The sequence below is a fragment of the Cryptomeria japonica genome, chromosome 9 (assembly GCF_030272615.1).
Source record: "Cryptomeria japonica chromosome 9, Sugi_1.0, whole genome shotgun sequence".
NCBI lineage: Eukaryota > Viridiplantae > Streptophyta > Pinopsida > Cupressales > Cupressaceae > Cryptomeria > Cryptomeria japonica.
In genome coordinates, this window is record NC_081413.1 from 108606224 (window position 1) to 108621921 (window position 15698).

The following is a 15698-nucleotide window of genomic DNA, read 5'->3' on the forward strand; positions in this document are numbered from 1 at the left end:
ATAATCACCTTCAAACATTCCTTGAACCTTCTCTATGGTCTGCTCATATGATCTTCAATATTCACACATACCATGTTACAATACCATAACCTTACATACCATATATCATCACATGTCATCTCACAAATGAGATCTTACATATATACCAAAACCTAAGACAAAATGTGTATGTCAGCTCACTAAGAATATTACAATTAAATAAATTACAAATAAGTCAAGATGCGATGCATCATGTCAGCTCAATACATTTACAACAATATCCAATCAATAAGTCATCTCCATAACATGTCGTGCTGATCCGGAATAGATAATGCATACCGGTCCATAACTTAGACCAATTCGTCAGTAACAACAAATATGTCAACCTGATTAGACCAATAACCAAAACACCAAAATCAAGTATCCAAACCATGTCTTCGACATAAACAAGTGATCTCCAAATGATAACAAGTCATCCTTAGTGCCGATGAACAATATATCAGTGATTGTGCATAAGTAACTGAACATGCCGATGAACACAATGTGCTAGTTCAACATAATCATAGATCTCCAGAAGGCTAAGTGTTGAAATCAATGACAAAACTAATGCAACACATCCATAGTACCAACAATCTCCCCCTTTGGCATTGATGGAAACACTAGATGGAAAAACATCTAAGTGCCAAAAACCAAAAAACAACAATATCCAGAATAGATCAATACCAAAATGCAGAGAGTATATATCTCTCCCCCAATGAATAGTCTCTCTTCCTAGGATAATGTTTCATAAATACAAAGTTTTTTCATAGATATCTCTCCCCCTTTGACATCAAATGCTAGAACATATAAGCAACTCATATAACCAATTGTTATAAGAAACCACTCCCCCTAAGAAGTAGCTCTCCTCCATCAAAGCCGGAAAAAGAATTTCTCTATTAATTTCTGTTAGTTTGATGTCAATCTTCAACTGTCTAAGTCTCTACTGGTGAGAGTATTACCCCAAGCTTCTCTCTGAGATATTCAAAGGTTTCATTAGGAAAAGGCTTACTAAAGATATCTGCAATTTGTTCTTTAGTATTCACATTAACCAATCTCACTTGTTTTGCTTCAACATTCTCTTTCAAAAAATTATATTTGATAGAAACATATTTAGTCTTAGAGTGAAATACTAGATTATTTGATATATCAATTGTTGTTGAATTATCACAATAGATTATTAGAGGTTCTTTGCATTTTACCTTTATATCCTTCAACATTTGCTTAATCCATAATGCCTGAGTACAATTAGTTGCTGCTACAACATACTATGATTATGTTGTTGATAATGATGTACAACTCTATTTCTTACTTAACCATGAAATCAATCTGCTACCAAGAAAAAATGCTCCGCCAATGGTGCTCTTTTTTTCATCTACATCTCCTGCCTAATTTGCATCGGTGTATGCACATAAATCAAATTTTTCATCTTTAGGATACCATAAACCAAGATTTGTTGTGCCTTGTAGATCCTGGAAAATCCTTTTCATTGTTGATTCATGATTTTCTTCAGGATTACTCTGAAATATTGAAACAATACATACTGCATTCATTATATCAGGTCTTGTTTGTGTCAAATATAGTAAACCTCCAATCATATATTTATATCTTGTCATATTAATAGGAGATGAATCATCCTTCAATGTCAATTTATCAGTTTTAGTCATAGGAGTACTTACCGGTTTAGAGTTTTCCATACCAAATTTCTTCAGTAGTTCCTTCAAGTATTTTGTTTGACATATGAATATACCTTTATTAGTCTGTGAAATTTGCAATCCTAAAAATAATTTTATCTCCCTAATCATAGACATATCAAATTCTCCTTGCATCTTATTAGCAAAGTCTTTACACAATCCATCTTCTACTCCAAAAATGATATCATCAACAAAAACTTCAATAACCAAGATGTCATCATTAGTCACTTTGAAATATAAGTTGATGTCAGCATTACCTTTAGTGTAACCAAGCTTTAAAAGATATTTGTCCAATCTAGCATACCAAGCTCTAGGAGCTTGCTTCAATCCAAACAAAGATTTCCTTAATCTGCAAACCACATCTTTATCATTTGTCAATGAAAATCCATTGGGTTGTTCAATACAAACTTCCTCTTCAAGATCACCATTCATAAATGCACATTTTACATCCATTTGATATACTTTATAGTTCTTATGAGTTGCAAATGCAAGAAATAACGTGACTGCCTCAATTCTAGCTACCGGTGCAAAGGTTTCATTGTAATCAATTCCTTCTTTTTGTGAATATCCTTTACATACTAATCTTGCTATGTTTCTGATTACCTTACCATCTTCATTAATTTTATTTCTGAATACCCATTTAATTCCAATTACATTTTTGTCTTTAGGCTGGGGAACTAATGCCCATGTTTTATTCTTTTCAATTTGTTCTAATTCATCTTCCATAGCTTTTATCTAAAGTTTATCTTTACATTCCTCAATTACAAATCCTGGTTCAATTTGATAAATTAAGCATACCTCTTCATTTGCCAATCTTCCTCTTGACATAAAACCTTGATACTTATTCCCAATTATCTAACTTTCAGAGTGATTTAGTCTTACATACATGGGTTTATTCACATGATATAGTTCTTCAATCACTATGGAATTCTCTGATGATGTCAGTGTGACTAGATAGTACCAATAAGACTTTCCAATCACTTTTGTCAGTAGATGATGATGCATGAAAAGCAATTTCAGACTTTACAGCTCCAGAAGATCCAAATTCTTCAAGCTCAAAAGCAGATAATTCCTAATCAGAATGTCTCTATTAACTGAAGTGTTTGCCATTGTTCTCAGCTCATTAATTGTAGTTACCTTCATCTTGTAAGTTGGCGGAAGGGCTCTCAAGAATTTCGAAACTATTTCATCTTCGCTCAAAGATCCTCCACAACATTGAATTCCCATAACAATCTCATTTACTCTTTCCATAAATACAACAATTCTTTCATTATCTTCCATCTTCAAGTTTTCATATGTTACCCGGTAACCATCAAGTTTAGCAATTTTGATAGTAGGGTCACCTTCATTCAAAGTTTTTGATTTATCCCACATAACATTTTCTGATGATTTATCAGTCAATCCCATGATTTGTTGATCAGTAAGTGCACATAGGAGGGCTTCTCTAGCTCTATAATCATTTTCAATATTTTTGTCCAAGTCTCCAAAAGTAGGATTTCTAGATGCCGGATCATAAGGTGTGTATTCTTTCTCTGTGATCTCCCAAATATCCTTGCCAAGAGAACTAAGATATTACACCATGTCGGCTTGAGACCAAAACAATAATAACCAATCCATAAATCATCTCAGTAATGTGTAGAGAACACGTTAACATGATACCAGTCCATAACCTGGATAGGTACCGGACCTAATCTAGGTCTACAATGCCAAAGCGATGTCTTCAATCAGTTGAGGCATGATCAAATAATATCTTCAGCATCCTGAAATCCATCTAGAAGCTGCACCAACACCACTTATGCATCTTGTCCAAGATTCTCAATAAAAGCTCTGCCGGTAAAACCTTAAAACCATGTCGGTAAGGATTTAGAAGAGTGTATGATAGAATCTGATTACCAAGTCAATAGCAACTAACTGAAACCTATCTATCGGTAACCAACCATAACAGCTACTATTGACATCAATGATAAAATGTCAATGCAACACATAATCAATTCATCCATAACGCCAATAGTTTATTGGGATCATGGTTTGGTGTATGGAGTATTTATAGTATCACTTTATTCTTCTATATTGATTTTGGTGATCTGGGAAGATTAATTGATCATATCATATGATCCAGTTTTGTATTTTGTTTTCTGATGAGTGCTTTGCAGAGTTCAATATTTCCTCTGATATATTCTATTGTGATCAGATCTTGATCTGAGTTTTTGGGAGATCTTTTGAGATGGTCTTTTGTATATTCATTTCAGATGGTTTTGTTAGATAATGGGTTAGTCCCAAAGACACTGAGAGGGGGGATGATTCGGTGTATAAGTGGTGGGTGAAATATTTAAACTTATTTAAAACTTTACAACCCAAATTAATATACCAGTAGGCAAATAATAATGCAGTAAAGAGAAACAAAAGAATCAACATCAATGCACACCATAAAACTGATATTTTTGGTGTGGAAACCCGGTAAGGGAAAAAACTTAGTGGGATTTGTGACCCACAATATTTACTCACTGGCCAATATGAATAAATATTACTTAGTACAATAGGGGCCTGCACATGTAGGAAGGCCAACTGCCTAGAGCTCACTGCTCAACAACAAAAATGGAGTCTCACTGACTACACAATTGGATGGCTAAATCCAATAACAATCTTCTACTCAAAATAGCATTTGCAATGCTGGATTCAGTATTGGTTTAAATTTGTCTGATACATCTGCCAAAACCTTGTTTTACTCTGCTCTTCTTCTTATTCACTCTCAAGATAAATACATCAAAATGCATATACAATTATTTGATATCATAACCTATCACATATTACCGCTTCCTTACATTGCATATCATATGTTCAAATGACCTACAAGATCTCATACATATATGAGTCTTTACAATACATCATATCGGTCATACAAATATTGTTGGCATTTTTTATGATTATGTTGTGATTGTCATTGATGGACACGCACTTGCATTGAGATCACTTTTATATGTATGAGTTATGCTCAACCGACAATTGTTCCCAACCGGTATGATGCATTATAGTCTTTAGACTATCGGTCTTTTGCAGAATTTGTTTACCGGTCTGAAGTGGTATGTTGACCCCAAGCGGTTTGAGGATCTCAAACGGTACGAAGGATCAAAGAGGCAAAACACATATTTTCCAGTCTTCATTTTTGTCAAACTGACAATCAGTATTTTGTATGAACTGGTAATACTCTGTGATGAGTTACCAACTGACATTTTGTGATGAGTTACCATCCACTGATTGTTTGATGGTGTCGACACTTTAATGGTGCTTTTTGTGTCATGTTACAGAATATGTCTAGATGCATTGAACCTAAGAAATTGTACTGTAATCCTATTGGATCGACATGAAATTAGATTCCTTTATAAGGACATCATGTCTAGGGTTTTAAGTTGTTGCTAGGGTTTAAGGTGGTTGATGAGTTAGAGAGAGTGTGAATGTGTTGAAGACTGAATAATGCTGGAATGCATTGGGAACGAGCTATCAAGGATCTAACCAAGCAATCTGTTCTATTTACTAGATCACTCACTTGTTGATTAGTCACATCTTCGACAAGTCTGAAGCCCTTAACCAGGTAGGCCCAAAAGCCTTTTGTAAATCCTCTAACAAGGTGGTACACATTTGTGGATCTAAAATCCTCTAGCAAGGTAGTCTTTAATTGGACTTATCTCCTAACAAAGATTGAGATTCCCAACAGGATCTGTTCTGGTAAAGAACATTGTATGACCTTAACCGGTCTGGTTCCTATTCTGTAGATAGTTATTTGTGAGTTCCATCTCACCGTGGTTTTTACCATTTGGGTTTCCATGTCAAAATCTCTTGTGTTATTGTGTTTGTGCTTATGTGGGTTAATTCATTATTTGCTATTTGGTTTGCATATGTGCTAACTTGTTTTTCTGCTAAACTGTTTTACCAGTTTAGTGGTAGTCTAGTAAAGTGTTTAAGTAAAGTGATTTTTGGCATACTAGTTCACCCCCCCTCTTAGTATTCATCAATTGGTATCAGAGCCAACCTTTCTATAAGTCTAACCACTTGGAAAGATATATGGGGGAATACACTATGAGGGAACTTACTCATCGACTCACTCAGTCTGAGAAAGCCTATGATGATCTTATGGTCAAATATAAGGCCTCTCAGGCAAAAAGGAGAGAACATGCTGAAAAACTGATGGAACTATCTGAAAATAGTTCTTCTAATGAAGCAGACATGGAAGCCCCGATTCAAGAAGTAGAAAAGCTAAATGAATCCAATTCCAACCTAAGAAAAGAGTTGGAAGGACTGACTATTCGAATGTGCCAAGAGCTTGAGAACCGGAGAAAAGTTGAAGATCTGGTAAAAGACAAGGATCATGAAACCTCCAAGATGAAGCAAGAGATCAGTGCCCTAACTGCTCAACTCCATGCGAGAAAAGTGGAAAAGGAAGACATGCAAGGAGAACTAAACATGGCCATCTCCGATAATGCAAACTTGATGGAAACAAATGCTACTATTTCCAAAGAACTCTCTGAGTCAAAGGAAATACTTGCTACATTAAACAAGAGTACTATTAAGCTAGAGGAAAAGCTTGAATCTGCTGAACCTGTTAAGAATACTGATGGACTTGGTTATTCTAGTCATGAGGAAGGTGAGACCTCTGGTACAAATGTTGGAGCATTGAAGAAACAACCAACATCAAAGGATAAAGGTAGGCAAAAGTTCAAACTTGTTTTCTTTAACTATCTTAAAGAAGGACATATTGCCAATGTGTGTAGGAGAAAAGCCTACAATAATTTTCCTTACTTTATAAACAATGTACCTAGATCCAATAAGTTCAATGGTAATTGTTATGCATGCAACAAGTTTGGGCATAGAGCATCTGAATGTAGGTCTGTTATGAACAACACTAGAAGATATCCTTAGAGGACTCAAGGAGTTGGTCCGGAACCTTTTGTAAATTGGAATCACAATCGGATTAATGCCTTTAATCATCAGTCAGGAAGCGGTAGCTATCAAGCGACAACCGGATGGAGAGAAAACTGTTTGATCTGTCATTGTCATGGTCATACTGCTACAACATGCAGGAGGAAGAATGGTAACATGAATAATCGACCTTGGAGAGCACCTGGAATGGTCTGCTATCATTGCAACAAACCGGGTCACATTGCCAGATTATGCAGAACAAGAAAGAACATATCGGATATCCTCCTGGTCACTCCGAAAGGAAGGATTGATGTATAAAATTTTCAAGTGGATATGAACAAAACCTGGAAAAAGAAACCAACAATGTTGCAAGAAGAACCAGTTTTTGCACCTAGTGTGGAAATCATGAAACCGACAAACTAAGCATCAGAAAAGCTTAGGGGGAGCAAACGGTGAAATGTTTTGAACCCCCAGTTTATACCGGTAAAAGACCTTAATCGATATGTGATACCTATCATTTGGCAGAAGACTAGAAATGGTAATAGGTAAATTAGGGTTTATGCCCTAATGGTGGAGCATTTATTATGGTAGGTGAGGAATATGTTTAAAAGGAATTTTTAAATCATTTCTCACTATCATTTTTCGAGCGAAGAAGTTTTTCAAGTGTAGAGCGAAGAAAAAGTGATTTGTGTTGTGATTCAAAGAAATTCTGAAACCTTGAAGAAGATTCAAAAGCAAATATCAAATGGTCAAGAGAAGAACTCAAAGCGGTGATTCAACAACAGATGAAGTGTGAGGTGAAGTGGAATTTGCAAGCCCTAAATTCTCGATTTCTGAAAGGTATTTCTCAAGTTTTTTGTTTTATCATGGCTTCCGCATCACATGCTAGCTCTAGTGCACCTGTTGATTCTCTGAACTTCATTCAATGCAAGTCCAAATACAATGCCCTGTCACAAGTACCTGATGGCGTAATAGTGGAAGAAGGCATTTCTGATTATATAGATTGTAAAATTGAAGACCTAGGGTCTCTCATAATCCATTCTCAGCTAGGTCTATTCTGTGGGAAGGATAAAAAGATCAAACCAGAGTATAGCATCTTGGAGAAGAAGAAGCTTCACAATGTAGTTTACTTCCTAGAGGATTTCATAGATGACCACATTCGAATCATTCTGAGCAGAGTTCATGGTGACAAGATGTATCTTGAGAGAACACATGATATCACACTGCAAGCTATTCATGTCATCACCGGTTTCTACAATGTCAGTGAAGTGTTTGCCCTAAGGAAGGTCATCAAGACCAAAATGACCAAGCTCACCGGTTCAGTGAGCGACTCATGAGGAATGAATGTCAATTCCATCAAGGATGACCTGGTGAAATATGCGTGTATGGTGATAGGATCCTGGACATTTCATGCCAGTAGAATTAACTATGTATCTGCTACAGTGGTAAATGTCGCTTACAGGATGATCAAGGAAGATGCATCATTTGATCTGTGCACCTTCATGCAAAGACAACTTTTGTTAAATCTCAAATCAATCAAACATGATAATGCATTGAAACTTAAGTTTGGACAACTATTGGTAGGGTTATTCTTCTACTTCCAAGGTTATTTCCCAGGAGTTAGAGATATTCAGTGGTCTGCAAACCAACCGGTTACCAAGCAGATCAAAGAGAGCCTGCAAGCAGTTGGAACTAGTTACCCTGAAGTTGTGAACAAGTACTTTGATGAGTTCAGAAGCAAGATGAGCCTAAGGATGAGGATATCCAGTGACATTGTCAATAAATATGAAGAGGACATCTGCTTTATCATCAAAGTGGATGAATTCTTAATGGAGGCCATTGAGCCTAGGCAGGAAGAATTAGAGCCTATGGGCTATGAGGTGATGTATGATATGCTGGATGGGTATGCCTCTACCCTACTTGCCTTGCCTCTTGATCTGAAGGAAAAGAGAATAGGCACCTATTTGGAAAGGGTGACACCAGTTAAAGAACCCTCAACAAAGAAAGGGAAGGCAATGCCTTCAGCATCAACATCGGTTACTCCATCAAGTCCCAAAGTGACCAAGTGGTCACCTGCAAAGAAGAAACCAGAAGCGGCACTTGCTAAAGTCTTCGAGAGGAAGAGGAAGACAAAGAATAATTCACTGGACTCAAAAGAAACTGTGTCTAAAGAAAAACCCAAGAAGACAAGACAAACAAGGAAAAAGACAAAGAATGAACCAACATCATCGACATCAATAAATATTGACATTTCTTCCTACAAACCTTTGACACATTGTCAAAGAACTATTAAAAATATTAGGAGAAAGTTATTGAATGATTTATTAGATCATTTTGATGATTTCAATGATGAAGAAAAGGAAGAAGTTGGGCAGGAAATTATTAAGTATTTGTGTGCTAATGACTAGTCGCCTTCAGAAATTAGATTTGAGACACCGGATTCTTTATATAAGTCTTTAGACAATAAATGGTGCATTTCCATAGAGAAGAAATAGGAAATAAGGGAGAAAGTTTTTGCCCAACACTTTCCTGACCTATCCAATTTTGAGCTATTTGAAGTCATCAATCAAAATAAAGGACTCTTCTTCACTAGAAGGAGAAGACTCTTGTTATAAGAAGGGAGAATTGATGATGTTGAAAAGGACACTCATCTACATATGACAACTGTTGTACATATGCACAAAGTGCTTCAAGAAAACAAGAACGCTGAGCAAGAACTAGCAATAAAAAAACTAGATGAAGTGTTTGATAATGAAGGAAACCTGGTTACTAAACCTATAGACATTATTGATGTCGATGCTCTGGATGTAGAGGATGTTGGTCAAGGTACACCATCAGAAGCAACATGATAGGAGAATCAGGAAGAATAGATAGAAAAGAAAAAGGAAGCAAAGGACAAAAAGGAGGAAGCAAAGAAGCAAGCGGAGGAGAAGAAAAAGGAAGAAGATGAGGAGAAAAGGAAAGAGGAGGAAAAGAGAAAAGAGGATGAGAAGAAGAGAAAAGAGGAAGAAGAGAAAAAGAAACAAGAAGAGGATAAAGAAGAGGAGAAGAGAAAGGAACTGGAGAAGAGAAAGGAAGCGGAGAAGAAGAAAGAAGAGGAGGATAAGGAAGAGTAGAAAAGAAAGGAAGTGGAGAAGAAGAAAGTAGAGGAGGATAGAGAAGAGAAGAAGAGAAAGGAAGTGGAGAAGAAGAAAGCAGATGAGGAAAAGGAAGAGGAGTGGCAAAAAGAAGTGGAGAAGAAAAAGAAGGAAGATGAGAAAGAAGAAGCGGCAAAAAGCACTCAGATGGAGACTCCAAAGGTAATCGGTAGTCAAGCCAGACTGGCTGACCTCACCAGTCCTATTGACCTCCAGTTTGTAAATGAAATGGAGCTGCTACAGAGCATTAAGGTTGCTCAAGAATGCCTTGAAGTGATAAGGAGGAAGAAGGAGCAAGATGTGATCCAAGCTATGGTGGACACTCTTACCGGTTTGTTACCTAGCACAAACCTCCCCAATACTGATTCATCACTGGCACAATTGAAGCTCCTATGCACCGTAGTGGATGATCAGGTGCAAAGCCTAGAAGAGGTAGCAAAGGCAAATGACAAGAAAGAGCATCAAAAGGCTCTCAGCATTGCCCTAGTGAAGAAGCTAAATGAGCTCCAGTCCAATCTGCAAAAAGCTCAAAAAGATATAAAGGATGCTCTAGATGAGGGGAATCTACTACTGAGTAAGATTTGCCAACCCCATCTCTTCTATGATGATGTCCTTGTACAGAAGCAAAAGATATAATCTGGCTTGCAGTTATACATGAGCACTTTCAAGCCACCATATGACTCTTTTATAGCTTATGGGCAAACCATTCACCGATTTCATATCCAGTCTGCCAAAATAGAGTTGGAAATCAGCAACTGGACTCGATATTTGCAGGAACTACAACTGGTTCTACTCCCACACCTGCAAATACTTCAGAAATGTTATCTCAATCTGGATGCCTTAACGGTGACTCAAGAGATGAGCACAATAGACGCCATGGAAGAACAGGTCTCCCAGATGTAGACAGAGAAAGAAGTGGCTACCTCCCTACTTGAGTCCTAGTCCTTATCTATGAAACAATTTTTGCAGGACTTTAAATCAGTTTTTGACAAGTTTTATTCTTTATTGTCATAAACTCTTATTACTTTAATACCAAATGAAAATAGGGGTTGTATAGCTGTACTTTGTCATTGTTGGCAAAGGGGGAGAAGTATGCTCTGACATTGTTTTGTTTGCAAAAGGGATAGTGTATATGCTTAGGTGGAGTAATTTTGCTTATGCAATGATTTTTGCTATAAAACACTTAGAGGTCAAAAAAAATTTTCCTCTTTGTCCTTTGGATTGGATATGGCAATCTCTCTGGGAATTAAGGACTTAATAATTGAAGGTGATTGTATGGTGATTATTCAATGTGTTATGAAAAAGAAATTGAATTGTTGGAATTTGCAGTATATACTTGATCCCATTTTACAAAAATTAGAATTGTTTGAATCTTTCTTGGTATCCCATTGTTACAGAGAAGTTAATAAGATTGCAGATTATTTGGCAAATTTAGCCATTGATAGCAATGCTAATTAGCAAGAGGTGGGTTTTGAGGAAATTCCTTCTAGGGTATGGGAAGGTTTGCAGCAATAGTCATATGATTTTCTTGAGTAACATCAATGTAAAATTTTATGATGATAATTCTTCACGCTTTCCCCTTTCATTTCAAGTATTCATGTTCGTTGTCTACAGAAGAGTTCGAGGTCATGGTATTTGATATAATAGTGTTTTTCCAAAGGTTTTTTGATACTTTCTTTTTTGGCAGGAAGGTTTTTGGCTCATGGGATTTGGCACAGGGCTTTGGAAAATTTTGTCTTCTTCCATTGATAGCAGCTATGGAGTCTACATTTGAAAATTATCCGATGTGTTTTTTTGGCAAATTGTCATATGGGCTCTATGCAAAACTGATATTATATGTGTTGTGCCCGCATTTTGTATGTGGTTTTGGATGGGGTGTATAAATTGATCCATTAGATACTATAGGTTTATTTTATGAGCTGTGACCAGAGGTTTTCTTCCCAGGGTTCTTTCCTCTGGTATGCTCTTTGAATCCTGTGTAAAAAATAAAAAATATTAATAAAAAAAGTTTAGTGGAATAATCCACTTTTATTGAAAAAAAAAAAGAAAAAAATTTCCTAAGTGTTGCCATCAATGCCAAAGGGGGATATTGTTGGCATTTTTTATGATTATGTTGTGATTGTCATTGATGGACACACACTTGCATTGAGATCACTTTTATATGTATGAGTTATGCTCAACCAACAATTGTTCCCAACCGGTATGATGCATTATAGTCTTTGGACTATCGGTGTTTTGCAGAATGTGTTTACCGGTCTGAAGTGGTATATTGACCCCGAGCGGTTCACGGATTTCAAGCGGTATGAAGGATCAAAGTGGCAAAACACATATTTCCTAGTCTTCATTTTTGTCAAACCGGCAACTAGTATTTTGTATGAACCGATAATACTCTATGATGAGTTACCAACCAACATTTTGTGATGAGTTACCATCCATTGATTGTTTGATGGTGCCAACACTTTAACGGTACTTTTTGTGTCATGTTACATAATATGTCTAGATGCATTGAGCCTAGGAAATTGTATTGTAATCCTATTGGATTGACATGAAATCAGATTCCTTTATAAGGACATCATGTCTAGGGTTTTAAGTTGTTGCTAGGGTTTAAGGTGGTTGATGAGTTAGAGAGAGTGTGAATGTGTTGAAGATTGAAGTAATGCTGGAATGCATTAGGAACGAGCTATCAAGGATCTAACCAGGCAATCTGTACTATTTACTAGATCACTCACTTGTTGATTACTCACATCTTCAACAAGCCTGAAGCCCTTAACCAAGTAGGGCCAAAAGCCTTTTGTAAATCCTCTAACAAGGTGGTTCACATCTGTGGATCTAAAATCCTCTAGCAAGGTAGTTTTTAATCGGACTTATCTCCTAACAAAGATTGAGATTCCTAACAGGATTTGTTCTGGTAAAGAACATTGTATGACCTTAACCGGTCTGGTTCCTATTCTGCGGATAGTTACTTGTGAGTTCCATCTCACCATGGTTTTTCCCATTTGGATTTCCACATAAAAATCTCTTGTGTTATGGTCTTTGTGCTTCTGTGGGTGAATGCATTATTTTCTATTTGGTTTGCATATGTGCTAACCGGTTTGTCTGCTAAACTGTTTTACTGGTTTACTGGTAGTCTAGTAAAGTGTTTAAGTACAGTGTTTTTTGGCATACTAATTCACACCCTGCTCTTAGTATTCATCAAATATAATATTACATTACAATACATTTTGCATAAACAATATTATTTCCAGGTCGGCTTGGATTGTCGGTGTGAATAACCCTTGTAGTGACTGTCAGTGCTGATAGGTGAAGTCTATTGCCGGTAGAACCTTTGAACCCTATTACCAGTTGGGTGCCATCAATGACAAAATAAACAACTCTCATCTAAGTGTATAATACCAACAATCTCTCCCTTTGGCATTGATGGCAACACTCATGAGAAAAATCAAAACTGATATCCAAAATTTGAAGTCCAAAAACTGAGAGTGCTGCCCCCTAAGAAAGTGATGTCCTTCTGTATATTTTTCTCATTACACCACTCCCCCTTTGAAATCAATGACAAAGGATGTCAAAAGAATAAAAAATTCAAAAATTACTTAGATACATGTAGCTGGTTATGTACAATATGAAAAATGTTTGTCAAAACCAAGTTAAGAGTTTGCAAAAACTTTGTATTGTCAGAAATTACAGTCTTTGTCTGTCGGATCATCCTGGTGAGATAATGCATCTGTTGCTCCGATGATCTATCCCCTTGAATTGCCTTAGATAGCTCATTCCAGTGTGTTAACAAATTATCCAATATAGGACCAAGTTTTTTCTTTAACTCCTGGGTTTTCGTCTTCAATCTTGCTTTCTCCCTTTCTAGTTTATCAATCTTCTCTTCATAAATAGCCATCTCTTGATCCAAAACTCATGTGAGTTCTGAAGAACCAATCATATTGTCAGCAATGTCATCAATTTCTTTCCGTGTTTTCCTTATTTTCTCATCAATATCTTATGTTAGATGGTGAGGTTTGCAGGCTTCCCTGTACAATTCCTTGTATTCCAGAATGGTGTAATTTAGTGCCAATAACAATGAATCAATCTGTCCTATACAATCCTTTATTGTTTTATCAATGAAATTTTCCTTTTCCTTATTTTCACTTTTATTCTCATTCTTATTTTATGTCGGTTCTGATTTTGTCTATTCTGGTTCTTTTTCTACTTCTGTTGGTATCTCAATATTCTATTGAGTGTCAATAGTCTTGACCGATGATTCAGAGATCTCAACATTTATAGCTTCAGATTTCTTTTCCTCTATAATTTCTTTGTCCAATACAATATTGATGTCCTAAGTGTCAACATTCATTGTGAATAGAATGTTTGACTCGGGATCAATATCATCTTCTCTCACTTCCTCTGATATCTTTTCAGGCTCATTTTGAATTTATGTCAGTGCCTCTGCTACTACCGGTGAGGTTTCCTATGCCAGTGGCACTAAGTTGTCCTTAACTATGATGTCAGGTACACTGCCAACCTTACTCTTACCCTTCTCTACTTTCTGATATACATTAGTAAATGATTTATCAATTTTGTATCTGTCTTTCTCTTCTCTTTTCTCTTTCTCAACAAAGAATATATCCCACTTATCAGTTGTTTCATCTGCAATCTCTTTTACTCTACCATCCATAAGACTAACTTGTCGGTGACCACTCACAAAAATAGTCATGTTAGCTTCATATATTAAATCATTTATTTCTTGCTTAAAATTAATAGGATGAACTGCTAATAGAGCCTCAACCTCTAATTTCTTATCTAACTCCATAATAGACATTCTTTTTGCTTCAAGTCTCAAGTATAGATCATTAGGAAGGACATCTATAACCTCAATAAGAACCTTCTTATATATATCTAGATACAAAATAATGCTCTCCTCAATGGTATCCTTGTTAGAATCAATAAAAGAATGATAGAACTTACTAACATTACTAAGATTTCCTTCTTGAGTTATTTCATTTATTAGCTCTGTTGGTGAAAGAGTGTCCGGTTCCTTTTGTCTTGGTTGCTTCTTTGGTGTGACTTTCTTCTTTTGACCACTAGGCTCTCTCATAGCTTGTTTTTCTTTCTAAGTGTTCTAGATTTCTTCGGTGATGGAGTAGGTGTCGGTGAGGATTTTCTTTTCTTTCTGTCCACCCTTTTGAATTTTGTACCTTGTCATTGTCAAAATCAGATGAGGTAGCCACAAGAGAAATATGTTCTACTGGTTGTTGTTCTGATTTTCTTTCTTGTTCAACAACACCTCTCATCAGATCAAGTTTCAACAAGCCCTTCTTAACAACTTCAACAAACTTCAAAGCATCTTTTATTACTTTGTCTATTTTCTTCCTTTGCTTCTACAGAGTAACATCACTCTCTATAGTTTTAGCATTACCAAAGATCTTCTCAGTGGGTTCCGGTGGAACATCTAGGAGTATCTTGGCATAAGATTCCAAGATGTGTGAGTCCACTTTATAACTCATCTCTGTTATCTAGACAGTTCTATGTCTAACTGCCTCCATCCATACTTCATCTCTTTTAATCACAAAGTATATCTGTTTGTCAAATTTGTCAACAATTCTTTGGGGAATCCTTTCCCTTTGTCTCATTTTTACTTGAAAGTCCTTGAAATACTCTTTTACCTATTTGTCACCATCTGAACCTATGTCGGTAATTCCCTCCTTAATCTATTTTCCAACAGAAATATCATAGGAAAAGTCCTTGTGTCCAATACCGGGAATCTCCTTTGAGAAATATAGCATTAAGCAGACAATAAAATTCCCAAACTTGAATGTTCCCTTCTTATCACCTTTAATTTTATCCAAATTTTCTAACAGTTCATCTTTCAACCATTCACAAATGTCTATTTTAGCATTATTCATAATCATCTCATAGGCACTATGAATTCATAAACTTGAAACAAAATTCA